The sequence below is a fragment of the Ambystoma mexicanum genome, chromosome 14, assembly GCF_040938575.1.
Source record: "Ambystoma mexicanum isolate Mex_15411 chromosome 14, UKY_AmexF1_1, whole genome shotgun sequence".
In the NCBI taxonomy this organism is placed as follows: Eukaryota; Metazoa; Chordata; class Amphibia; order Caudata; family Ambystomatidae; genus Ambystoma; species Ambystoma mexicanum.
Window position 1 is genome coordinate 665,399,209 of NC_090940.1, and position 26,814 is coordinate 665,426,022.

Here is a 26,814-nt window from a genome sequence, read left to right on the forward strand (position 1 = left end):
GCGTTAATACAGCCAAAGCACATCCATCACGTTCATGCACAAACAATACGAAGGTCTTTTCATAGTTTGGTGTGCCCAAAACTGGTGCAGCGCATAATACAGTCTTAAGCAAGTCAAACGATTGCTGGTGTTCCGAAGTCCATGGCAACGACGAAGAAATGCCCTTCTTCATCAAGGCCAACATCGGTTTTATCACTAGTGAAAAATTAGGGATCCACAACCTACAGTAAGAAGCCATACCTATCAAGGCCCTAACTTCCTTCTGCGTATTTGGGACAGACATACCAGAAATGTGTTTTATTCTTTCAGGTGTCAATCTTCTTCCCTCCTTTGACAGGACATAGCCTAAATAGGCGACCTCCTGGCAACAATATTGAAATTTCTTAAGCGAAGCTTTGTGACCATGCTTAGCTAGATGAATAAGTAGTAACACGGTGCCCTCCTTACAGGCACTCTCAGAGTCTGCAGCCAGAAGCAAATCGTCAACGTACTGAAGCAAAGTACAAGTAGAGGGCAATTCAAGGGTATCAAGTTGCTCTTTCAAAGCCCTACTATAAATACTAGGACTTTCTGTGTACCCTTGAGGTGCACGAGTAAATGTAAACGAGCGTCCTCCTAAGGTGAACGCGAACAAATATCTACTATCCTTATGTATAGGAATACTAAAGAATGCATTCTTTAGGTCCACAACACTAAAGTAAGTAGCTGTAGCTGGAATCATGGTTAAGATCGTTGTCACATCAGGCACAATTGGAAACTGCAGTGCCACAACTTTATTAATGGCACGTAAATCAATTATAAAACGAAACAAAATTACATTATCACCTTTCTTGTACACTGGTAAAATCGGACTATTACACAAACTTCTCGAGATTTATTCAATCACACCACAGTGCACAAAATCAGAAACATTACATTTCAAAGCTCGCTCGCCCTCAACCGAAATCTTATACCGGGGAATGAGTGGCAGCTCAATTCCATGTTTCAAAATTATCTTAACAGGCTCAATCTGCAAAACACCAACATCATTGTCGTCAACAGCCCATAAGCACTCTGGTACATCAATGAATTCTGGAGGCAAAGGTCTAGTCAGAAATGGCGAGGTGGAAGATTGCTGCGGTGAAATTGTCAAGCGTACTCCATCAGAAGAACAATAAATCACTGCATTTAATTCTTTTAACAAGTGAAATCCCAGCAAGTTTTCCCCGCAATCCGAGGTCAATAGAAAAGGACACTGGTCCGTAAAAGGACCCAAAGAAATAGGTACTGGCATAGAGACCGGACAAAAAACGGGAGTACCGGAAAACCCTACAGAAACATTGGTTTGCCCTGACAGTGGAACATTTGGAACCCGTGAATGATCAATGGAACACTTCTGTGCTCCAGTGTCTATCAAAAACTGATGTTTCCTATTTCCCACTATCTTTTCAACGTAGGGACCTTTCTGATTGACGGGAATAGGTGTAGGTTACAAACCCTGCTTCGGGCAATCCTAACGAAACAGAATATTGTCAAAAGGAAGCTCTTCAGACAATTATGCAGCGGAGGATGATCGATTATATTCCTAGTGTCCACACTCGGAGTCTGATTGTCCTGTGAAAAAGGTTGTTCAGGGTCCTGTGTGAACTGACCTCTACCAGGGCCCTCTACGCCCGTGCGACCTCTAGATCGCCTACCCATGTTATTATTCGACCTCTGTTGAAGGACGGGGCATTGTGCTCGCCAATGACCTGTCAAACTAGAAATTATATCGTGCCTCCTATTGCTATGAATATATGTATATTGGCCTACGCCAAGCTGCTAACAAGCTGCTTATAAACTACATGTGAATAAACTCGCATTGCAAGGTCCTGACCTTAGAAACCATGTAAACTGTCATTTTGGGTCAAGCCGCCATTTTAGGTTTTCTTGCTCTATAAAGTCACCATGTGAGCTAAAATGGTAGCCTATGTTATTCAGAACAGAAATCGATTGTCATGACGTCTGTACAGCTAATGTATAACTTGCCTGCAGGCCACTTGTTAGGGTCATGAGCTCAGACCTTGTCCTTCTGCTGACCTGTGTGCAATGGATTACCTGTATCACCGAAACCGATCTATAATTGAATGAGAACACCTGCTTAACTATATTGTATAAATTAAGTCCTGCATTGTAATGTTAGGCCTAGAGCATACATTATTACAATTTCTTCTTGTTAATGTATAAACCTAAGATGAACTAGATTTGACCTGGCAAGGGACCCTAGAGCAGTAACTTATTTATGGAATGGTTAACCTGAAGAAAGGCTGGACAACAGGCTGGAGAAATGTATAAAAGCCTGACTGTTTCAATGAATATTTGCACTCACTGAGCACACCGAACCACGCCGGAGTTCGCTGTGTTGTACTGAGGGTCGATAGCTATCTGAATTTTGTTCTGTTCTTTTGTAACTGGATTCAGTATAAAATAAAGTGCTTTGTATGTTCCTTTGTAACCTGTGTTTGGTGTGTTTCCTTTTTGGTTACCCTGCCTCATATTATTTCCTTGTTTTCACAGACCCTCTCGTCGACAATAAGCACATTGATTAATGTTCACAGGACCCAAGGGCACATTCCCTTGTGGGACATACTGACCTCTAACCTGAGAGTTACCCCCTCTGGGGCCTCTAACAATTTTCTGCAATAGCACCTTTGTTTTTAAATCACCTTTCCGTTTTTCAATCCTATCTTTTTCATTATTGACACGATTCTCATAGTACTGAGCCATATGCAGTACTTCTGATTGCGATTTCACCTGCCAAGCACTCTCAGAGGACATAATCTGTGACTGGATGTCAGGCAGCAATCCACATACAAATGTGTCCACAAATAACCTTATCCCAGACTCTGTGCCTTAGTCTTGTCCACTGAAATCTGTAAATACCTGTTCGAATCGATTAAAGAACTCGGTAGCACTCTCAGACTTTCCTTGGACACAGGCTGTAAGCTTGTCCCATACAATTCTTTTTTCGGGGATTATGGTTTTTAATTTAGCAATGATTCTATCAGACAAGGTGAATATCACCTGCTGTGGTCTTTCACCAGCTGCTCTTTCCCCATCAAATCTAATTAAATTCGCCCATGGATCTCCCAGCCCGGGTACATCGTCAATAGTTCTTACTTGTTTCCATAAATCTACGGGCAGGAGTACTGGAAACAACACATCAATGTCACCCAAGGTGGACACTGAGGATTGCAAAACGGATTCCATCTCTTTATAGAACCCTGTCGGATTTTTCCTAATATCAGGAATAGATTGTCTAATGGTGTTCACTTCCTGTCGTGAAAACGGGAAGTGAACAAACTGTGATACATAATGTGTGGGAATGTCCACAGCGACTATACCTCGTGCAGCATCGGCCGCAACCTCAACCTTCGGGACAAATATCAGAGGAACCTCTCTCATAGGCAACTGAGATGTAGGCAACTCCGAACGCTTACTAAGCAACAGAGCCAAATCGAGCGCCAAAGCAGTCGAGGAAGTGTCAAACAAAAAAGCTCTCTTATAAATATTCAATAACTCTCTGGGACAACTTATCTTCCTCTTTACATATTCATCCTGCAGGTACTCAATCATTACCTATATCACTTTTTTCTGCATTTCCAACGTATATTGACTATATGTGTCATATACCTCAACTGGAGTTATCGATATGTCTGAAATCGATCTAATCGCATCTTTCTTACAAATTCGCATTTCCTCCGATATCGGTTTACGACACGGAAGGTACCGTTTCTGTACATACATACTTTCCTCTTCATCATCCTCATTCCGTATCCTTTCTAACTCCTTTCTATATTCAAATAGCCTTTCAACATGCTCATTTACCTTCTCCACAGTATCTCTAGAAAGTGCTAAAGTATTTAGATCCCTTAACCCTTGCGGAACATCCGTATTATTTAATCTTCCCCACATTATACATAACTGAATCCCCAAACCTTCAATAAAAACATTTTTCTCAGGAAAATTATCCATATTAGAAAGTGTGGAAAAAACACTAGCCTGATCATCCTTCTCAATACAATGTTTAGCCCATGCAATTAACTCACCTTTCTTCTCCGGTGGTACAGTACTGCAAGTGACAACCTTCGAGCCTGCACCATGATCAATTACAAGCGGCCCAAGACCACTTGGAAGAGAGGGGACAGGCAATTTCGATGGAGGAGCTACAACTGGTGCGACAGGAAGAGGCAGAGGAGCAGGCGGAGGAACAACAGTCAAAGGAATAGGAACAACAGGTTGAGCAGGAAGAATAGGAATAACAGCAGGAAAAGATACCGCAGCAGGAAGAGGAACATATGGAGGTGGCGCAGAGGCACCAGGCCCTTGTTCATTTAATATTTTCTCAAAAAACTCATCAGAATCATGGAGATCTTTGGAAGGATAGATTTTCTGAATACCAAGTGAAAAAGCCCTTTCCATATTCTTAGCCGACTCAGCCTGTTTATCTTGTTCATATAATAATGCTTTTTTGGCAAACATCTTATGATGGCGCGCATGTTTTTCTCTACTCTTAAGCTGTTGTAACGCCTCTTTTTTCCAATTCTGTAAAACATCAAATGCTGCAGGTCTAGCCTTTTTCTTTAACAATACTGACTCCAAATATTCAATGCGAAGGATCTCGAAACTACCATTGATTGGTCACTGAAGTTTGGAGGTATGTCTGGTTTGTCTGTGCCAAATATCATTAAATACTATACTTCCAATGCCATGCTTACAGTACATAGTACATGCTGGCGACCCCTCCTGTGGTGCCAGACGGCTAAATTCCAAAGATTGTCTATCACTGCGGAATAATGCCCTAAAGCAGGTAGACAATTTTCCCAGGCATATCTCAAATTCTTGGTGCTAAGGCGAGAAAAATAAATAAATAAATAAATTAAAAAAAAATTCTTGGTGCTACCTGGTCAATAATTGTGTCTGCAGATACAATGTGCCAGAATTCTAATTGCCAGGGTTAAATTAAGAATCGGGTCACGACTCACCTGGCCAAACCTAAGGAGGACCGATCGGTACTTCTAAGAATCTTACCTAACTAATCTTACCTCGTGTATGGTGATTTTGGCAAATGTGCCCGCCTCGATAAGTGGACCCTCGTCTAGATGCCGTCTCAGACCACAAGCTAGTCGTCCAGGGATCGGATCATGCATCGCTGCTGAGGTGTCGCATCTCATCCGGGGGCCCCTTACTTTTGTACACCGTCCGATCCCGGTCCGATTGCAAGTGTCAACCTTCAACAATCTGGCATCAATCTTGAGGTTCCCTATTCGGGCGCCAACTGTGAAAAGAGAAGCAAAATATCGAGGCTGAGTACCCCAAAAGGAAATACACCAAACACAGGTTTCAAAGGAACATACAAAGTACTTTATTCTCTATCGAATACAATTACAAAAACAGTGCAAAATCAGATAGCTTTCGGCCCTCAGTACAACACAACGAACTCCAGCGTGATTCAGTGTGTTCAGTGAGAGACTGTACATTAGAATGCATTTGCTTTTTGTACATTTTGTGAGCGCTATGGCCAACCCCTCTTTGGGTTAATATTCTACTTTATATGTTACCGATTCTAGGGTTCGTTGCTGAGTCTCAAATAACCGCATCTAACTGGTTCGTTCTTTATTACATGTAACAATAAGCGTATGCATTAACTGTGTATTCTAAGTTTCGTATTGCAGGTCTCCTTAAACATTAATACAATATAGTAAAATAGATGTTCTTTGTCAAATGTGTAAATACATTATCATAATACATACTCGTGGATTGGTTTACTTTCATGAGTAATCCTTTTACAGGTCAACGTAGGACGAGGTCTCAGTTCATGACTTCAACAAGTAGCTTGCAGGCAGATTACACATTAGCAATGTACAGAGGTCAAGACGGCCATGTTGTATTTTGCAATGACATCGTCCACCATTTTAGCTCACAGGGTGACTTTTCCACATGAATCCTAAAATGGCGGTTTGACCTAAAATGGCGGCCTACATAGATTAAAGGTCAGGATCTTGTGACACAGATCTCGCAAATGACTTTTTCGAACAGCTTGGCGTAGGCCAATATTAATATATTTATTACAATAGTAGGCACAATATACTTTTTATTCCGAAAATGGGGAAACATTATCATGGAAGGATCTATGGAAAGCAATACAGGATGGGCCATAAGGGAATCTAATCATGGAAGGATCTATGGAGAGCAATACAGGATGTGCCATGGGGGAACTTAATCATGGAAGGATTTGTGGAGAGCAACAGGATGGGCCATGGGGGAACCTAATCATGGAAGGATCTATGGAGAGCAATACAGGATGGGCCATGGGGGAATCTAACCATGGAAGGATCTGTGGAGAACAACAGGATGGGCCATGGCGGAACCTAATCATGGAAGGATCTGTGGAGAGCAACAGGATGGACCATGGGGGAACTTAATCATGGAAGGATCTGTGGAGAGCAATATAGGATAGGCCATGGGGGAATTTAATCATGGAAGGATCCATGGAGAACAACAGGATGGGCCATGGGGGGACTTAATCGTGGAAGGATCTGTGAAGAGCAAGAGGATGGGCCATGGGGGAACCTAATCATGGAAGGATCTATGGACAGCAATACAGGATGGGCCATGGGAGAACCTAATCATGGAAGGATCTATGGACAGCAATACAGGATGGGCCATGGGGGAACCTAATCATGGAAGGATCTATGGACAGCAATACAGGATGGGCCATGGTGAAACCTAATCATGGAAGGATCTATGGAGAGCAATACAGAAGGGGCCATGGGGGTACATAATCATGGAAGGATCTATGGAGAGCAGTGCAGGATGTGCCATGGGGCACTTAATCATGGAAGGATCTATGGAGAGCAATACAGGAAGGGCCATGGGGGAACCTAATCATGGAAGGATCTGTGGAGAGCAATACAGGATGGCCATGGGGGAACCTAATCATGGAAGGATCTATGGACAGCAATACAGGATGGGCAATGGGGGAACATAATCATTGAAGGACCTATGGAGAGCAATACAGGATGGGCCATCGGGGAACCTAATCATGGAAGGATCTGTGGAGAGCAATACAGGATGGGCCATGGGGGGAATCTAATCATGGAAGGATCTGTGGAGAGCTATACAGGATTGGCCATGGGGGAACCTAATCATGGAAGGATCTGTGGAGAGCAACACAGGATGAGCCATGGGGGAACCTAATCATGGAAGTATCTATAGAGAGCAATACAGGATGGGCCATGGGGGAGCCTAATCATGGAAGGATCTATGGAGAGCAATCCAGGATGGGCCATTGGGGAACCTAATCATGGAAGGATCTGTGGAGAACAACAGGATGGGCCATGGGGGAACCTAATCATGGAAGGATCTATGGAGAGCAACAGTATGGGCCATGGGGGAACCTAATCATGGAAGGATCTATGGACAGCAATACAGGATGGGCCATGGGGGAACCTAATCCTGGAAGGATCTATGGAGAGAAATACAGGATGGGCCATGGGGGAACCTAATCATGGAAGGATCTATGGACAGCACTACAGGATGGGCCCTGGGGGAACCTAATCATGGAAGGATCTATGGACAGCAATACAGGATGGGCCATTGGGAACTTTATCATGGAAGGATCTATGGAGAGCAATACAGGATGGGCCATGGGGGAACCTAATCATGGAAGGGTCTATGGAGAGCAGTGCAGGATGGGCCATGGGGAACTTAATCATGCAAGGCTCTATGGGGAGCAACACAGGATGGGCCATGGGGGAACCTACTCATGGAAGGATCTATGTAGAGCAATATAGGATGGGCCATGGGGGAACCTAATCATGGAAGGATCTATGGACAGCAATACAGGATGGGCCATGGGGGAATCAAATCATGGAAGGATCTATGGAGAGCAATACAGGATGGGCCATGGGGAACCTATTCATGAAAGGATCTATGGAGAGCAATACAGGATTGGCCATGGGGGAACCTAATCATGGAAGGATCTCTGGAGAGCAACAGGATGGGCCATGGGGGAAACTAACCATGGAAGGATCTGTGGAGAGCAACAGGATGGGCCATGGGGGAACCTAACCATGGAAGGATCTGTGGAGAGCAATAGGATGGGCCACGGGGGAACCTAATCATGGAAGGCTCTATGGAGAGCAACACACGATGGGCCATGAGGGAACCTAATCCTGGAAGGATCTATGGAGAGCAATACAGGATGGGCCATGGAGGAACCTAATCATGGAAGGATCTATGGACAGCAATACAGGATGGGCCATGGGGGAACCTAATCATGAAGGATCTATGGACAGCAATACAGGATGGGCCATGGGGGAACTTAATCATGGAAGGATCTATGGAGAGCAATACAGGATGGGCCATGGGGGAACCTAATCATGGAAGGGTCTATGGAGAGCAGTGCAGGATGGGCCATGGAGAACATAATCATGCAAGGCTCTGTGGGGAGCAACACAGGATGGGCCATGGGGGAACCTACTCATGGAAGGATCTATGGCGAGCAAAACAGGATGGGCCATGTGGGAACTTTATCATGGAAGGATCTATGGAGAGCAATACAGGATGGGCCATGGGGGAACCTAATCATGGAAGGATCTATGGACAGCAATACAGGATGGGCCATGGGGGAATCTAATCATGGAAGGATCTATGGAGAGAAATACAGGATGGGCTTTGGGGGTACCTAATCATGAAAGGATCTGTGGAGAGCAATACAGGATTTGCCATGGGGGAACCTAATCATGGAAGGATCTATGGAGAGCAACAGGGTGGGCCATGGGGGAACCTAGCCATGGAAGGCTCTATGGAGAGCAACACACGATGGGCCATGGGGGAACCTAATGATGGAAGGATCTATGGAGAGCAATACAGGATGGGACATGGGGGAACCTAATCATGGAAGGATCTATGGACAGCAATACAGGATGGGCCATGGGGGATCCTAATCATGGAAGGATCTATGGACAGCAATACAGGATGGGCCATGGGGGAATCTAATCATGGAAGGATCTATGGAGAGCAATACAGGATGGGCCATGGGGGAACCTAATCATGGAAGGATCTATGGAGAGCAATACAGGATGAGCCATGGGTGAATCTAATCATGGAAGGATCTATGGAGAGCAATACAGGATGGGCCATGGGGGAACCTAATCATGGAAGGATCTATGGACAGCAATACAGGATGGGCCATGGGGGAATCTAATCATGGAAGGATCTATGAAGAGCAATACAGGATGGGCCATGGGCAAACCTAATCATGGAAGGATCTATGGAGAGCAATACAGGATGGGCCATTGGGGAACCCAATCATGCAAGGATCTATGGAGAGCAACACAGGATGGGTCATGGGGAAATTTATTCATGGAAGGATCTACCGAGAGCAATAGAGGATGGGCCATGGGGGAACTTAATTATGGAAGGATCTAAGGAGAGCAATACAGGATGGGCCATTGGGGAACCCAATCATGGAAGGATCTATGGAGAGCAACACAGGATGGGTCATGGGGGAATTTATTCATAGAAGGATCTACCGAGAGCAATAGAGGATGGGCCATGGGGGAACTTAATCATGGAAGGATCTACGGAGAACAATACAGGATGGGCCGTGGAAGGCATGGGGGAACTTAATCATGGAGGGATCTATGGAGAGCAATACAGGATGGGGCACGGGGGAACCTAATCATGGAAGGCTCTATGGAGAGCAACACACGATGGGCCATGGGAGAACCTAATCCTGGAAGGATCTATGGAGAGCAATACAGGATGGGCCATGGGGGAACCTAATCATGGAAGGATCTATGGACAGCAATACAGGATGGGCCATGAGGGAACCTAAACATGAAGGATCTATGGACAGCAATACAGGATGGGCCATGGGGGAACTTAATCATGGAAGGATCTATGGAGAGCAATACAGGATGGGCCATGGGGGAACCTAATCATGGAAGGGTCTATGGAGAGCAGTGCAGGATGTGCCATGGGGAACTTAATCATGAAAGGCTCTATGGGGAGCAACACAGGATGGGCCATGGGGGAACCTACTCATGGAAGGATCTATGGAGAGCAATACAGGATGGGCCATGGGGGAACTTTATCATGGAAGGATCTAATGAGAGCAATACAGGATGGGCCATGGGGGAACCTAATCATGGAAGGATCTATGGACAGCAATACAGGATGGGCCATGGGGGAATCTAATCATGGAAGGATCTATGGAGAGCAATACAGGATGGGCCATGGGGGAACCTAATCATGAAAGGATCTGTGGAGAGCAATACAGGATTGGCCATGGGGGAACCTAATCATGGAAGGATCTATGGAGAGCAACAGGATGGGCCATGGGGGAAACTAACCATGGAAGGATCTGTGGAGAGCAACATGATGGACCTTGGGGAACCCAATCATGGAAGGATCTATGGAGAGCAACACAGGATGGGCCATGGGGGAATTTATTAATGGAAGGATCTACCGAGAGCAATAGAGGATGGGCCATGGGGGAACTTAATCATGGAAGGATCTACGGAGAGCAATACAGGATGGGCCGTGGAAGGCATGGGGGAACTTAATCATGGAGGGATCTATGGAGAGCAATACAGGATGGGGCACGGGGGAACCTAATCATGGAAGGCTCTATGGAGAGCAACACACGATGGGCCATGAGGGAACCTAAACATGAAGGATCTATGGACAGCAATACAGGATGGGCCATGGGGGAACTTAATCATGGAAGGATCTATGGAGATCAATACAGGATGGGCCATGGGGGAACCTAATCATGGAAGGGTCTATGGAGAGCAGTGCAGGATGTGCCATGGGGAACTTAATCATGCAAGGCTCTATGGGGAGCAACACAGGATGGGCCATGGGGGAACCTACTCATGGAAGGATCTATGGAGAGCAATACAGGATGGGCCATGGGGGAACTTTATCATGGAAGGATCTAATGAGAGCAAAACATGATGGGCCATGGGGGAACCTAATCATGGAAGGATCTATGGACAGCAATACAGGATGGGCCATGGGGGAATCTAATCATGGAAGGATCTATGGAGAGCAATACAGGATGGGCCATGGGGGAACCTAATCATGAAAGGATCTGTGGAGAGCAATACAGGATTGGCCATGGGGGAACCTAATCATGGAAGGATCTATGGAGAGCAACAGGATGGGCCATGGGGGAAACTAACCATGGAAGGATCTGTGGAGAGCAACATGATGGACCTTGGGGGAACCTAGCCATGGAAGGATCTGTGGAGAGCAACAGGATGGGCCACTGGGGAACCTATTCATGGAAGGGTCTAGGGAGAGCAACACACGATGGGCCATGGGGGAACCTAATCATGGAAGGATTTATGGAGAGCAATACAGGATGGGCCATGGGGGAACCTAATCATGGAAGGATCTATGGACAGCAATACAGGATGGGCCATGGGGGAACCTAATCATGGAAGGATCTATGGAGAGCAATACAGGATGGGCCATGGGGGAACCTAATCATGGAAGGATCTATGGAGAGCAATACAGGATGGGCCATGGGGGAACCTAATCATGGAAGGATCTATGGAGAGCAATACAGGATGGGCCATGGGGGAACCTAATCATGGAAGGATCTATGGAGAGCCATACAGGATGAGCCATGGGCGAATCTAATCATGGAAGGATCTATGGAGAGCAATACAGGATGGGCCATGGGGGAACCTAATCATGGAAGGAGCTATGGACAGCAATACAGGATGGGCCATGGGGGAATCTAATCATGGAAGGATCTATGCAGAGCAATACAGGATGGGCCATGAGCGAACCTAATCATGGAAGGATCTATGGAGAGCAATACAGGATGGGCCATGGGGGAACCTAATCATGGAAGGATCTATGGAGAGCAATACAGGATGGTCCATTGGGGAACCCAATCATGGAAGGATCTATGGAGAGCAACACAGGATGGGCCATGGGGGAATTTATTCATGGAAGGATCTACCGAGAGCAATAGAGGATGGGCCATGGGGGAACTTATTCATGGAAGGATCTACGTAGAGCAATACAGGATGGGCCGTGGAAGGCATGGGGGAACTTAATCATGGAGGGATCTATGGAGAGCAATACATGATGGGCCATGGGGGAACTTAATCATGGAGGGATCTATGGAGAGCAATACAGGATGGGCCATGGGGAAACTTAATCATGGAGGGATCTATGGAGAGCAACACAGGATGGGCCATGGGGGAACCTACTCATGGAAGGATCTACCGAGAGCAATAGAGGATGGGCCATGGGGGAACTTAATCATAGAGGGATCTATGGAGAGCTATACAGGATGGGCCATGGGGGAAGGATCTATGGAGAGGAATACATAGTCATTTAAAGCGACTCTCTTGGTCACAGAAAACCAGGGAAGCTAGATTTGGAAGATTCAGTATTTTACCAGAAACTCAATATCCGGGGGTAGGGGGAAGGGGGGGGGCAGCACTCTGGATTCTGTGCAACCCAATGAGAAAGAAGATGGCTTGACTTTGGGCTGCTGCTATTGCCAAGGGTGTCGACCGTGGGGAGGCACGGCAACATAGAGCAAGCGTAGAATTGGAGCAACCCAGAAAACTTTCAAAGTTACAGTTCTTTTCTTTTAACATTAAGAAAAGTTTAACGGGGAGATGTATCCTACCTCCAATTGCAAAGAGGCAACCTCTTGTGGTCTGCGCAACCTTAATTTTCTGTAGCCAAGATGGTTTGGTCTCAAAGCCGAGGGCAGGATGGAGTCTATGTTTTGTAATTCCAACATGCACTGTTTTGCCAATGAATCACAACCTCAGTGGCATTCATCAGGGAAGACCAAGACTGATTTTATGATTAGAAGAATGTTGGCTCTCAGAGTTCTAAGTGTGAAGAGGTTTGAGGGGGTGCAAGTAAGGCCTGGCCTGGGATTCATATGGTAATCATTACTCCGGGGCCTACTTTTCTTCTTCCCAGTAATTGCTTATTGAAGAACATCCAAACCTTACAACAGGCCCTTACCCTGTTTCCTTGGAATACTGCTCCCTTAGGTAAAAACAAGTCCTTCTCAAGAGGATGTCCCACTCCGTACACTTCTTGTATGTATCCAAATGTCCCTTCCGGAAGCAGCATGATGGCCATGTCACAGGAGGTGCCAGACGGGACTTCCTGTTATTGGGGCATTGTCCCCTTGTCCCTCTCCCTCATCACATTCATTACGAATATGAAAGTCAAGAGACACTGCGATGCAATCATTCACGCACCGGAAAGCAAAATGCCGCCACAACGACATTGAATTATGTTCTGGTGAGACATATCTCCCATGAACATGCAAGACACAGCTGCAGATATAACATGTGCTGCCAGGACTGGACGTTAACCCAAATCATCTAGCAGAAAAGAGGGGACACGAATCGCTGCTCTGTGAACATTCATCCAAAACACAGCAAATGAACAAGGCCCTCCCTGAAACCTAGGAGGCATGGGGACCTAAGCAACCCTCCTCCCACCCCCCCACACCCCCTCCATCGCCTGGCCTGGTCAATTTCCTTCCAAGCAGTGCTGAAACATCAAGAAAACAAACTACGAGGCAGGGAGGAAAAAGAGAGAGAACATACTAATGTCCCAGAGATAACAGGAAGATGTAAGCCCCCCCACCCGAGGAACGCCAAGACCCTGGGGAGCCCACACTGAGGCCCTCTTCTGACATAGGCAGTGGTGAGTACTGGTGAGCCAAGAGCACCAACACTACATCCCAGGGGTAGAGAAACGACCAAAAGTTGCATTCACTATCTCCAAACTGCACAAGATGTTTCATACATAAGTAGCCCGCTTGGAAAACTCCCTCAAGGCTCATTGACATCCATGTGAAGGGTTGTCACAATACCCAAACAGCAAGAGGTACCAAGACTGCCATGTCGCTCGGTGTACCCTGAAACATTACAAAGAAGCGAGGTGCAGCACACAGGGGGCGAGAGGGAGGAGCAACCTGCGATGAACCCTTGGGAAACTGGTGATCATCAGGCCACCATGGTGAAGCCGGCTCATTCGAAGGGACACCCCGCTCGGGGAAAGGACAAAGAATAACTGCCACCCAGCCAGCAATGTGGCACCTACTCCCCCAGCAAGCTGCAGAGGTTGCTTGTGCAGCAAACCTGTGACGCACGCGTAAACCCTTCAAGGTGCATGCTACTAGCAAGGCATGCACGTGCTCTCGACATGCACACACCTCGCCATTTGATACTTGCTAAGAGGCAATGCACCCTTGCAAATGGTGGTATAAATCGCGCAGCGCTCGGTGTGCCTGTGTATTCATGAGAACTGACGCACGCCCTGCACGAGCCAGTGGAAGGCATGACCCAGGCAGCCTAGCATGCTTCCTTACCAAGACGCTGGCAAGGCCTGCAGAGCCTCTTCAGGGCCGGGATCCTAACATGGACTTGGCAGGGTTCAAGCACCCACCAGGGGAAAGAAGTGGCAGAACGTTACCAGGCCCTACACAAAGAGGAGAAGCATTTAGACTCCCTGTGCCTGCACCACCCACCCGTCTGGACAGGACTGGCCAAGCGCAAGGCTGGTGTCTGCGCCACTTAACCCTGAGCAGTGAAAGCACCAGGACAGGTTTACAGCTCGTCTCTCCATCACTGCTTCTTTTAAACGTTTCTCCGGGATTTGGTTAATCCCGCGCGAACGGATAGCCCAGGTGCTAAGTGCATTTCTTGAAATTAAGGAGGATCTGCTAGGATTCACTCTACCAGCATTTAATGAAACATTACTGGTATCCATGGAAACTCGTGAACTGGGGAATCACACTCTTTCCATGACACTGAGTGCATGTGTGACATGTGAACTTTACCTGTGAAACGGCATATGCCCTGGAAGGTTTGCTGGCATAAGGAGAGGCTGTATTCTAGAAGGTCAAAGTTCGGGCTATGCTTTTAATTCTGCATTCCTCTGGGAAGTCTTTTTGCTTAGCATAAATGTATATATATATATATATTCAGTGAAAAAACTTTGTTAAAGGGACGTTATGGTTAAGTTGCGATACTAAAAAGCTATGAAATTCAGTTAAAAAAAACTTTGTTAAAGGGATGTTATGGTTCAAAGTAAAACCGAAAAACCCCTGAAATTCGGCAGTTATGGTAAGATAAGCAACCATAACTCGTGCCGCCACCGTGCACTGCTAACACTAACGCCCAGGACATCAAAGATGACATCACAAATGTCATTGATGACATCACTGATGACATCACGTGGCTGGCTCTCCCTTTTTTTCCTTTCCTGACATATCTAGGTCACATGATTTTCTTCAGTGACAGTCAGGAACTAAAAATTGTAAATTACTATATTCGTAGACTTATCCTTCAAGTATGTTCTTAGAATACTTCCCTTATGGTCCAGTCATATCATATGAAACATACATTGGAGAAGTCACAACCTTGAAAGACAGCAATCCTTTTTGTGCATTAAAATTATCAGTAGATTTATCAGCACTTTCTGATACTTTTGATGTTTTTTTATTACTGTACTTTCCCTGTATATGCTCATATTTTTTTATGTGTTGTACTCACACTATTTTCCTTAGGGTCCAGACACATCATGTGATATATATAGATAGGGTAAGTAACAGCTTTTGAACAGAGCAATCATTTCTCTACATAAAGGTAATCAGTTAGGTTATGAACACTTTCTGCTACTATTGCTGTTTCTTTTTCCTACTTCAATTCCCTTCTATATATTCATATTTGTATGTGGTGTTGTCTCTTGTGATTTGTGTATAATAATGCAATTATGTAGTAAGTGGGTTTTATTACCTACTTATCACAAGTTTCACTGTACGCAAAACTCTAATATGAAAACAGTTATCATTTCAATATTCAACATGGCAAGCTTATGAATATTGCACCTCCATCAGGTATGCTGCACACAATGCCTATGTTTCTACATGAGTACCTTAGTATACTGGATTGAAGTTAATAATAGAATGCTATTTATATCAATGCATAGCTTAATGCACTGATTAGCACTTGATATTTATTCCAATAATCTTTGACACTTTTTTTATTAACATTACACTAAGAATCCCTTGTACAGACTTTTCATGAAAGGTAAATGCACATGTGATGTAATCAGTGATGTCATCAATGACATTTGTGATGTCATCTTTGATGTCCTGGGTGTTAGTGTTAGCAGTGCACGGTGGTGGCGCGAGTTGTGGTTGCTTATCTTACCATAACTGCCGAATTTCAGGGGGTTTTCGGTTTTACTTTGAACCATAACGTCCCTTTAACAAAGTTTTTTCACTGAATTTCATAGGTTTTTATTAGCGCAACTTAACCATACCGTCCCTTTAACAAAGTTTTTTTCACTGAAATTTCATAGCTTTTTAGTAGCGCAACTTAACCATAACGTCCCTTTAACAAAGTTTTTTCACTGAATTTCATAGGTTTTTAGTAGCACAACTTAACCATAATATCCCTGGCTTCATATACATGTAACATAGAACATACTAACCCCCTCGTAGTGATTTTCATGTCGGCGGACTACCACCATGTCCTCGGACACATCGAAAATCTGAGCGTGGTGAATGTAAATTTACATATTGTGCCCCATTTCCCCTTTGAAGTTGGCTCTGAAAAGAGCCGTTTTTTTTTTTACAGATGCTTGACAGACACCTGTTATTTTGTATTTTTTTTTCTTGTTTTTTTTCTTACCTTACTCCTAAAATCTTTACATAACCTTCTCCAAAGCAACCCTTACATTCCAAAATAGAAAGGCATTTCCCGTAAAAGATAAAGAAATGTCATCTTCTTTAAAAGTAACAGCATTACTGGCATCAATATTCTCATTGTTACAGAAGAACATACCAGCTCTAAGCATGAAGGCACACATGCCTCGGTTGATGACATACCTAGCAATGTTTTGCTGAGGACAAAAAACTGAACTATTGTCCCATATTGCTCTAGGTAGTAATCCAGAAAAAATTACTTTTGCATTTGGAAGGATCTTCATTACGGCTTGAACCAAACGTTCCAAATCAGCCAACAAAGTAGGGACACTGACGTTGCCCAAATGGAAAGCCCCATAGTGCAAAACTACCACATGCGGACTGTTCATCGTGGCCATATCCTACACAAACTTGTACAATTCCCTGTACATTGCAATCAGGCACAGTGCTCCACACCACCTCAACTCCTTTCACATCAAAGTTCTTTGCAACATGCCTGCATTCAGCATACTGCTGTAAACCATGCACAAACATATCTCCGAGCACCAACACCCTGACTTTCTCCACTTCTGCCATCTTCACCACACACAGTCTCTTTTAACACAAATCCACAACCTCGACATCTGATTGGCTGATCCGTACAGTCTTCTTTCCATGTTGGATTTCCTGGAAAACCCGGATGTAGCACGCCCTGTCCACGAACAGCCGCGGTGTCCGCGGACGGCGTCCACTTTACTCTCTGTGCCATTCCCTCATTGCATACAGCTAAGCAATCACACAATACGAATAACGTCCTCAGAACACCCCCATTTTGTGAATTTTCGAACATTTCAGGACAATTATCATTTCATTATTCAACATATTAACATTACAAATATTATACTTTCATCTTGTACTCTGCACACAATGCTATGTTTCTCCATTAGTAGCCCAGTATACTAGATAGAATCCCATAATACAATGCTATTTATATCAATGCATCGTTCAAAGCACTAATAACGGTATGATATTTATTGCAATATCCTTGACACTTTTTTCGCAACATTATAATAAAAATCCCTAGTACACAAATTCCATGAAAAGTACATACACATGTGATGTCATCAGTGATTTCATCAATGACATTTTCAATGTCATCTTTGATGTCCTGAGTGTTAGTCTTAGCAGTGCACGGTGGTGGCGCAAGTTATTTTTCATAGCTTACCATAACTTGCATTTTTCAGGGGTCTTTCGGCTGTACTTAGAACCATAACGTCCCTTAAACAAACTTTTTTTAATATCACGCAAACAATATGCAAACATGGCGTGCAAAAACCAACTTCTCACAGATGGCTTTACACAGAATGTTGCAAAGTAAGAATTTATGCTCGTTCACAGTGAAGGTCAGCTGCTTCCATTTTTTTCTCGGGCCCCTGAGAGGCTCACGAAGCGGACTATAAGGTTGTATTGTGTTTTGACCTTGACAGACAGAGATTGTGATGAAAGACTTCTCTTGAAGGAGTGTTGCTAAAACGTAAGAGAAAATAAAGATGAAATTTCTGAAACGAAACCACTTTTATATATTATATCACTATGCGAAAGATCGTTGGCACACGCAGAGTCGTATTTTGGGACTGCATCACTCGTAGACAATGGAAATTGCAATTGTACTGTAAGTAACCCCTAAGATTATTTTATACCAAATATAATTACAATAGCATAGCATTAAAGACCGCTCAAGTTGAACTTGTTCGTTGAAAGTGGCATAATGTTTTCTACCACGCACTATCACCGCCGAATTGATCCCCTGTTGTTTAGAGGGCTCTGAAAAAGGCAGACGACACGGGTGGGTTAATAGAAATAATTTAACCGGTCTATAGGCGGTCAAGCGCTCTACTCGCTGTGCCACTTCACTGTAGCCTGTCAAATGGCACAGCGAGTACAACTCTCACTTTGACATCCGTGCACAGCTTGCTAACGCAAGTTCGAATCCCGGCAAGGCCAAACTCAGCCTTTGATCCTTCCGTGGTCGATAAATGAGCACCACACACCGTGGTTAATAATAAGCACCGCTTAGATACCGCACGGTTCTTAGCGCTATATGAATGGGAAAATATTATTATTTTATTATTAACATACTCCGTTGCACTATCTTCGATAGCAAATAGTTTCACGCCCTAATAAATAAAATGATGATTTTTAATGAAGATCGGCTGGTGAGACTAATTTATGTTTTTTAAAACAGGTATGTGGCCCTATTTTGCCTATGTCACGATTTACAGACTCCAGCGGATGGGGTCTTCAACTGCCAGGTGCAGGTACAAATATGCAACTTCATGACCCTCACCATTTTATGGGACAATTGCCAAGGACCAATATGCCCTTACGCACTACTAGCGGCTACAAACAACATACCAACCAATAGGGTGGTCTAATGGCTCATTTTTGGAGCAACCTTCTGATTATCAGAGCGACCATTTACTGCTTTTATCATCAACCAACAGCCTATCTACCGCAAAGGAACAACGCGTGGCTCCAAATAAACTTTTGCTGATCGACAGCAGAGACAATAGCAAATCGCTGAATATTCACTAAACATTTCATGTGAAATAAATGTACTTTACCAAATGTACAATCCTGCTGTTTACTTTTAAACCACAGTTTCATATTCCGAATTGTGGCGCTCTGAGTTGTACACTGATCTAACACCCTGTGTAACCCAAAGGAACATCGCGTGCCTCAACATGAACTTTTGCGGATCGACAACAAAGACAAATGCAAATTGCTGAATATTCTCTAAACATTTGATGTCAAATAAATGTACTTTACAAAATTTACAATCTTGCTGTTTGCTTTTAAATCACTGTTTCATATTCCGAATTGTGGCGCGCTGTGTTGTGACATAATGTGTGTTGTCTTCCAGGTTCTGTGTAAAGTCGCGTAGTACTGGAGACGACTGGGCGCGTTTCATTACGCACCCTGTAACGTCACGGAGAGAGGCGGGGAATATGAATGCTTTGATAATATCAGGCTTAGGGGCGGGAGATATGATTTAGTGTCGCAAAAGCAAGTCAGCCAGGTCAATAGCGCCAGTCATAGGATTATCACATAATGTCGGCTCACACCAGCCGGATTTATCGTTTCTTTAGTGGACAAAAAGTCAGTTGACGCCCATAGGAAATTGTATTATTAGCGGACAAAAGGAGTGGTCTTAAAACACTTTCACCCTGACAACGAACAATACAAACAACGTTCTCAGAACACCCCCATTTTGTGTAATTGCAACCATTTCGGGACACCGCGAGTGTTCTTAGAACACATTCAACTAGACAGATTACAATACGGACAGCGTCCTGAGGACACCCCCAGTTTGTGTATTTACGAATAATTAAGTACACCGCAAGTGTTCATAGCTCATTTTACCTTCCTTGCGAACAAAAATGACACATACACCGTCCTCTAAACACCCCACCATTTAGTTTATTTACAAAATGTCAGAACAGCCGTGTTCTCCGCGGACAAATCGAACGCAACAAAAACGTCTAGCACATAAAAAAACAAAACATTGAACCTATCTCATACTCCCCCACCCTCCCCAAACACTCTTACACACCAACACAGGGCACTAAATACAATTTTTTATCCACGTTTCACCGCGCTGTACGCGGTCGATGGCGAATACAAGATGGCGGGCGCCACAGAAAATCTGACGCGCTCCATGCCCCTCGCCGTCCAATCAGTGAACACGTCACATGTCCGTGGACATGACGCAAGGCCATGGGCCAATCGGGGCGCTGTCCACGGAGCGAACAGGGAAGTCCGTCCGCGAAGCAAACACAGATATCACTAATTTTTTTGCCTTACATTTTGGTCATTTTTTAAAAAACTACTGGACGGATTTACACCAAATATGCAAAAGCACGCTTTCGGGACCAGGCCGCCGCTCCTGCCGCAAATCTGGTGTAAATCCGTCCAGCGGTTCGGGCTGTAGCCGTGCGCAAAGTTTTTTCCCATTCAGTCTAGGGGGAAAAAAAAGTTTTGGGACCCCCACTATATAATTTTTCCCCCCCTGGACGAATCCTCACCGAACTTTGCAAAAAAATTCAGAGTTAGCCATATACTTTTTTCCAGGGGGAGCGAAGTTATAAGCCGCCCAAAAAGTGCTCTTCCTATGGAAACACCAACTTAACCATAACTACATGGCCACTATCGTGGCCATGTAATATATTTATAATACATTTTACAGGGTCTGAGGTAGCGACCCTGTAGTTATGGGCAGATTTTGGACATCTTATAAGTTTGGTGCTGTTCAACGAATGGTCAGGAAACCTTGCAGAAAAAAAGTATACCCCACCTCAGAATTGTTCTGCAAAGTTTTGTGCAAATTAATCTAGAGAGGGAAAAAGTTATGGAATGGTCCCAAAACCTTTGAAATCCAGATAGACATGAATGGTAGCAAATTCTGCTCACGCCTACAGTCGTAACCGCTGGACAGATCTGCACCAAACGTGCGTGAGGACTGGCAGCCTGGTCCCAAAAGCGTGCTTTTGCAAATTTGGTATTAACCTGTCCAGTAGATTTTTAAACAAAGCCCAAAAGGTAGGTCCCAAAAAATGAGTGCTATCTTCGTCCGGTCCGTGGACTCATTTCCTGGTTCGTGTCCGCAGACCTCTCTGGGCCAATCACGGGGCGCATAAGGTTCACAGATATAATACGCAGCTACTGATAGGTTGATTGGAAGCGTGAGGTGCATCAAATATTTGGAAACGGTCATCATATTGGATTCGCTGACCAGTATTTTTTTTCGCCGACAGTGCAGTGCAAAATTGCCATGAAAAATACATTTGGGGCTATTTTGAGGATGAAAGAGTGTCATGGACGGGTGGTGGAGAGAAAAGATTGAAGCAGTGTCCTGGTTTAAAAATGGCCACGAGGTTGGCGCTCAGTGTGCTATCTTTTTTACTGTCCGCGAGTGATACGGACGCAAACATTACTCTGTGGGCGTATTTTGTGGTACGCACACAAACATCTTTCCACAGACTTTTATTGGCATCGGTGGTGTGATGTGCTATGTTACAACAGTGACTACGTTTGATTTGATCGTTTTGTAATGAAACCAGTGAGTGTGACTTATACTTATGTGTGTTTGTAATACACATACATAGTTTTGTGGCTATGGACGTGTTTAGAATGTTTGTGGAATGCTGGAATATTGTTGTGGCCGTGGCCAGCGTCCAGATTCATGCCCCCACGAATCTGGCCACTGGCCATGGCCACAGTGATAATGTAATGGATGTGAATGTTGTGAAAATAATAATGTGGTGACTGGGCTTACATATGCTAATGTCTAATGTGGGTCTAATGGGAGCAACAGTGTGGGTAAAATAATAGTGCAATAGGAGGCTATTATCTGCGCTTCTTTGTCTGCAAAGGAAAGAAAATATAGTTAGTAATAGAACATAGTTCCCCAGATATTAGTCACAGTTTTACTCTTATATTCACCTTTTCTTACCCTGATAAGTAGCGCACTTTATGTAATATGTTTTGTATAACATTGGTGCATGATACACTGTGGTTGTATTAACATGTAGTAATCATTGCGTCACTGGGAAAAAATCCAAGGTGGATTAAAACAACATTTTATACATTTAACAGTTCTGACATTTACATTGTTTTAAAGTTCGACTGTTACATTTAGGAAATGCAGATACTTTTAGCTTTCGCTCTCACCTGTGCCTTGTTAGTGGTCGTGGTGTTGTGGTGACAGGGAAGGTCTTTCCTAAAAGCCAGGGCTCTAATGGAAGAGAGTGTGCAGAATTCCAGAAAGGCTGGGTCCAAGGAAAACCCTACAAGGAGGGAGGAAAGCTTGTAGTTTCAAGCGTGGTAGAAGAGCTTGTCCGAAGGAGGCAGCAGCTGTGGAGAATGGAACAGTCAGCAGCAGCAGAATACAGGAAGGTAGGAGCAAGCTGCAGCCTGCCGATAAGCAGCAGAGAAAAGAGGATGGCTGAATAGCGGCGAGGAAAGAAGGTACAGCTTAAACAAGTTAAGTTAGGTTATTTTATATTTGCATAGCACCTTTTACTACTGTTATGATCCCAAAGCGCTGTGGGTTGAACGCCCTTGGGGACTGCAGTCAAGGTCAGTAGAGAGAGCAGTGTGGAACAACGTGCTTGGGTGCACTCGGTATGTGTGCAAACAGAGTGCAATCGGTGGTGTGTAGCTGCATACTAGAGCTAGCTGTGATGCAGTGGTTGTGTCAGGTAAGTAGAATGTGTGCAGCAACACCAATGAACTATACTATCTGCATTCTGGTGGCACTGGATTGCTTGAGAGTGACGTTATGTGTGCAGCAAGCCTGACATTTTGAATGGTTATAAAGACTGTTGACGCAACCATGGAGGTGTGTCAGTATGTGTGCAGCTAAGCTGAATTTATCGAGGGGTGTAGCTACATTCTATTGTTAGTTGGTGCAGAGGCAAGAATAGGCATAATGGTGTGTTTGAGTGTCTGTGTATTTTCCAAGGGAACCTTGTTCCTGTTTAGCTTCCAGTGCCTGTCGAGGGTCTGGTAGCTCCTTGTTTCTTGACGGGTCATATTATTTTGATGAAGATTTATGGGTGGTGACAGGCAGATCTGTACCAGAAATTCTTCAAGTTGTTATTGCATAAGTGCTGGCGGCATCCACAGTCGGCAAATTGCTAGATAGAGTCCCTGTTGGGTAGTTCTACTAGGACATTCTCTGAAAGTTGTGGTTAGCTAAGAATAGGTGCTAGCACGTTCCTTGCTTTGTAATTCTCCACAATGATTTCTAGATATTTAGGATTAGCAAGCAAGGCTATTTCCTGCTTTGATAGCGTAGTGCATATTTGCAGGGCAATGATCAAGTTCGTAAGTGCCATTAGTGCTTGGGCTGTTAGTTCTGCTAGTTAGATTGCTGGTAGGTGGTTCTGCTATATTCATACATTGGTATGTGGGATTAGCAGATCAGTATCTAGTTCTGCTCTTACATTACCAGGTGCATAGAGTTAGCAGGCAGGTGTCTTCTTTGGCTGATTGCGTAGAGCATAAGAAAGGAACACATCTTCGGGGCAACAAGAAAGTTGCGACGCATGGTCCAGATCCATTCAGGAGTTTTTGTGTTTCCTGGAAGGAATCTCCTCCCCTTGCAGTGTGAAACCTTGTATGCGGTGTGGCAGCCATGTTGTGGTTGGCTGGAATTTCATACCGTAGAGACATGAATCCTGGTTTATAAGCGAGAGGAATGTATTCTCCATCTATTCTAGAGTGACCAGGGGCGTGAAAGATACATTTTGTATTTGCAGAAAGTAGTACAGTGGTATTATGGGTACATAAATCGTTGATAGTGTGTTCCAAGGGTAATGAACTTAGCCAATATTACTTTTGTGTTTTTGGTTCTGTATGAAATAGACACCCATTAGCATATTCTAACTGAATGGTGTTGTGAAAGTAGTATAGTGTTACTATGGATGTATTATGTTATTATAAACATTATGTCATGTTTTCAGTGTATTGTTATTAAGGGGTATCAGGTCTTTCCATCTAATACCTATCCATCGAATTCCTATCCATCGAAATGTATTAATTGAATTGCTTTTCCATCAAAAAACATATTCATTGAATGAATTTCAATGGATAATTTCGATGGATAATTAGGGTAAGGATTAGATTAAGTGTTATATTAAGGGTTAGATTAAGCATTAGATTTAGGGTTAGAGTTAGGGTTAGAGTCAGGGTTAGGGTTAGGCTTAGAGTTGGGGTTAGGGTAAGAGTTAGTGTTAGGGTTAGGCTTAGAGTTGGGGCTGGTGTCACAAACCGTGGGAGCTGGAGGTTGTGGCCCCGTTGGCGTATGAGCCGCCATTGAGTATGCCGCCACGTTCCCATGCACCGTATTGTGACGGTCTAGCCTTTCGGGCTACGCCGTCGCAAGCCTTTTTCCTTACGTTCAACCCGGAAGCCGACGCGTTGCAACCCTTCGCGTTTAGGCTTTCGGGTTAACACGCTGTTTATTCCTCGTGCTCTTGCTTGTTTTTCCTCCCTGTTTTCGCCCTGCTACTGCTCTGTCCTAGTGCTCCCCTCTCTCCTTCTGCCTGCTACCCCATTTTTCTCCGTATTTGCTTACCTGTATTCCTCCAATTTACCTGTCATGATCCCTGCTTCCAAGGGGTCAGGACTTGCCCCACGACCTTGGAAGCAGGCCCATGACTCTGATCCCAGGAACCAGCCAGTCCCTATAGGGACCCTCTGGACCTTGTCCTGGCGCCAGTGGCGCCAGGCTCATGATGATGACTGGTCCCGGCACAGGAAGCGCCGGGCTCATATTAGATAAGAGTGCTTGGTGGACCTACCTGTAGCAGACCATGCTGCTTACTTACCAGCTAACTGGTCTCCTGATCCTTCTCTGCCTGGAACTACTTTTTCTGTCTGGGTGGAGCAGGAGCCACTCCCTGGAAGCAGAACACAGGAACTCTTCTAGAAATCTGGAACTCTTTTCTTACCTGGGTGAGGCCGTGGAAGGAGACGCCTAAGCACTACAGAAGGCTATTTAAACCACACCCGATTGGTTTCACGTGCTTCGCGTTATTCTGCATCTGCAGCAGGACGCTCACCGTGTCAGCTCCAGGAAACCTCCAGCTCCAGATCCTGTGAACACGAAATAACCTGCTGGAATCCAATCTTCAGTCTTCTGCAGCTCCTGCAAAACAAAGGCACAGGTTAGGCTAAAGTAAAGGCAGTGAATCTACTTACCTAATCCAACGGCAGCATCCAAGGCGCCTTTTTCTGCCTTTCTCTTCCAGCATCCGACATCTGCAAAGAGAGAGAACATCGGTCAGTAATATTCAACTACAAGTTCTGCTTACCTGTGTTACGCCCGTTCCAACTCAGCTCGCGCTGCATTCCGGCACCTGCAAGGCAAGATACATCGGTTAGTAACGCTTAGTTACAAGACTGCTTACCTGTGTTACGTTCGCTTTCAATCTGTTCGCGCTGCACCTCAGTACCTGCAAAGACAAAAGAGACATTACGGAGCATTCTCCAGCACTAGTGCAGTCTTTCTACTCACGTGCCATTAGAAGGATAATCTTCATCGTCACAGCATCTGAAAAGGGAAAGACATAGACTTTACAGACTTAAGACTTTTGAAAGAGAAGAGAACAATGCAAAAGGAACTTTAATACTTACAAGGCACGCTCGTGCATTAACGGCGTCTTCGCTCTCAGCAAATCCTCTGCTATCAAGAGGCAGAGCTCGCATCCAGTGAAGCAACTCGACCCAGCGCCCCTGCACAAGACGCAGGATGGAGAGCCCGGCATTTACCTATATAAGGTAAGCGCAATATCAACCCAGTTCCATGGGGAAAGAAAGGGCGAGAGGGGCTAGGAACTTTCCGAACCTTCCAAAAACTAATACCTTGGTTTACCCTTGAAGACATCTCACTCTTCAGCTTAAACTGTCTGTGGGAAGGGGGCCCAGTCCGGGAGCAAAACGAACCCTGCGCCTAACACTGAAGACAGTATCCTCGCCAGATCAAGACCTGCGCCTCCGGGGGAGCCAGGTGAGCGTTACAGAACGCTAAGCCTTACCACAAAATTCCCGCCCAGGCGCAATGGAAACCTCAGACACAGACCAGTTGGCCCAATTACTCGGGGAGTTGAGGGCGGAAGTACACGCTGCACGTCAGGAAACAAATGCCCTAAGGAGGGAGTTAGTGGTCTCCAAAGAGCGAACAGACGATTTGGCTAGACAATTGCTGCAAGCCCAAGCTGGACAAACTCCTCTACCAACCCCAAGTGGGGGCCACGCTCCTCCAGCTTCCTCGAATCCGGTACAAATCAATCTACCAGGAAATATACCTTTGGCTCCGCCCGAACGCTTTTCAGGTGATCCAAAAAGGTTTGCTGTGTTCTTCAATCAATGTCGCTTGCACTTTTTGTGCAGACCCGCCGCTTTTCCAACGGACCAGGCTAAAGTGGCCTTCGTGCTCTCTTATCTCAGTGGCAGTGCCGCAGATTGGTCTGTTCCTTTAGTGTCTCAAGATGACCCCATTCTCCATAACTTCCAGGACTTCCAAGCCA

At 44.9% G+C, this 26,814-nt stretch overlaps 1 protein-coding gene across 1 annotated transcript in view; it reads left to right on the forward strand.

The window, feature by feature from the left end:
* The window catches only part of LOC138527133 (coiled-coil domain-containing protein 170-like), a 482,640-nt gene that overhangs the window by 245,747 nt on the left and 210,079 nt on the right, over positions 1 to 26,814 (forward strand). The gene's annotated exons all lie outside the window — the stretch shown is intronic.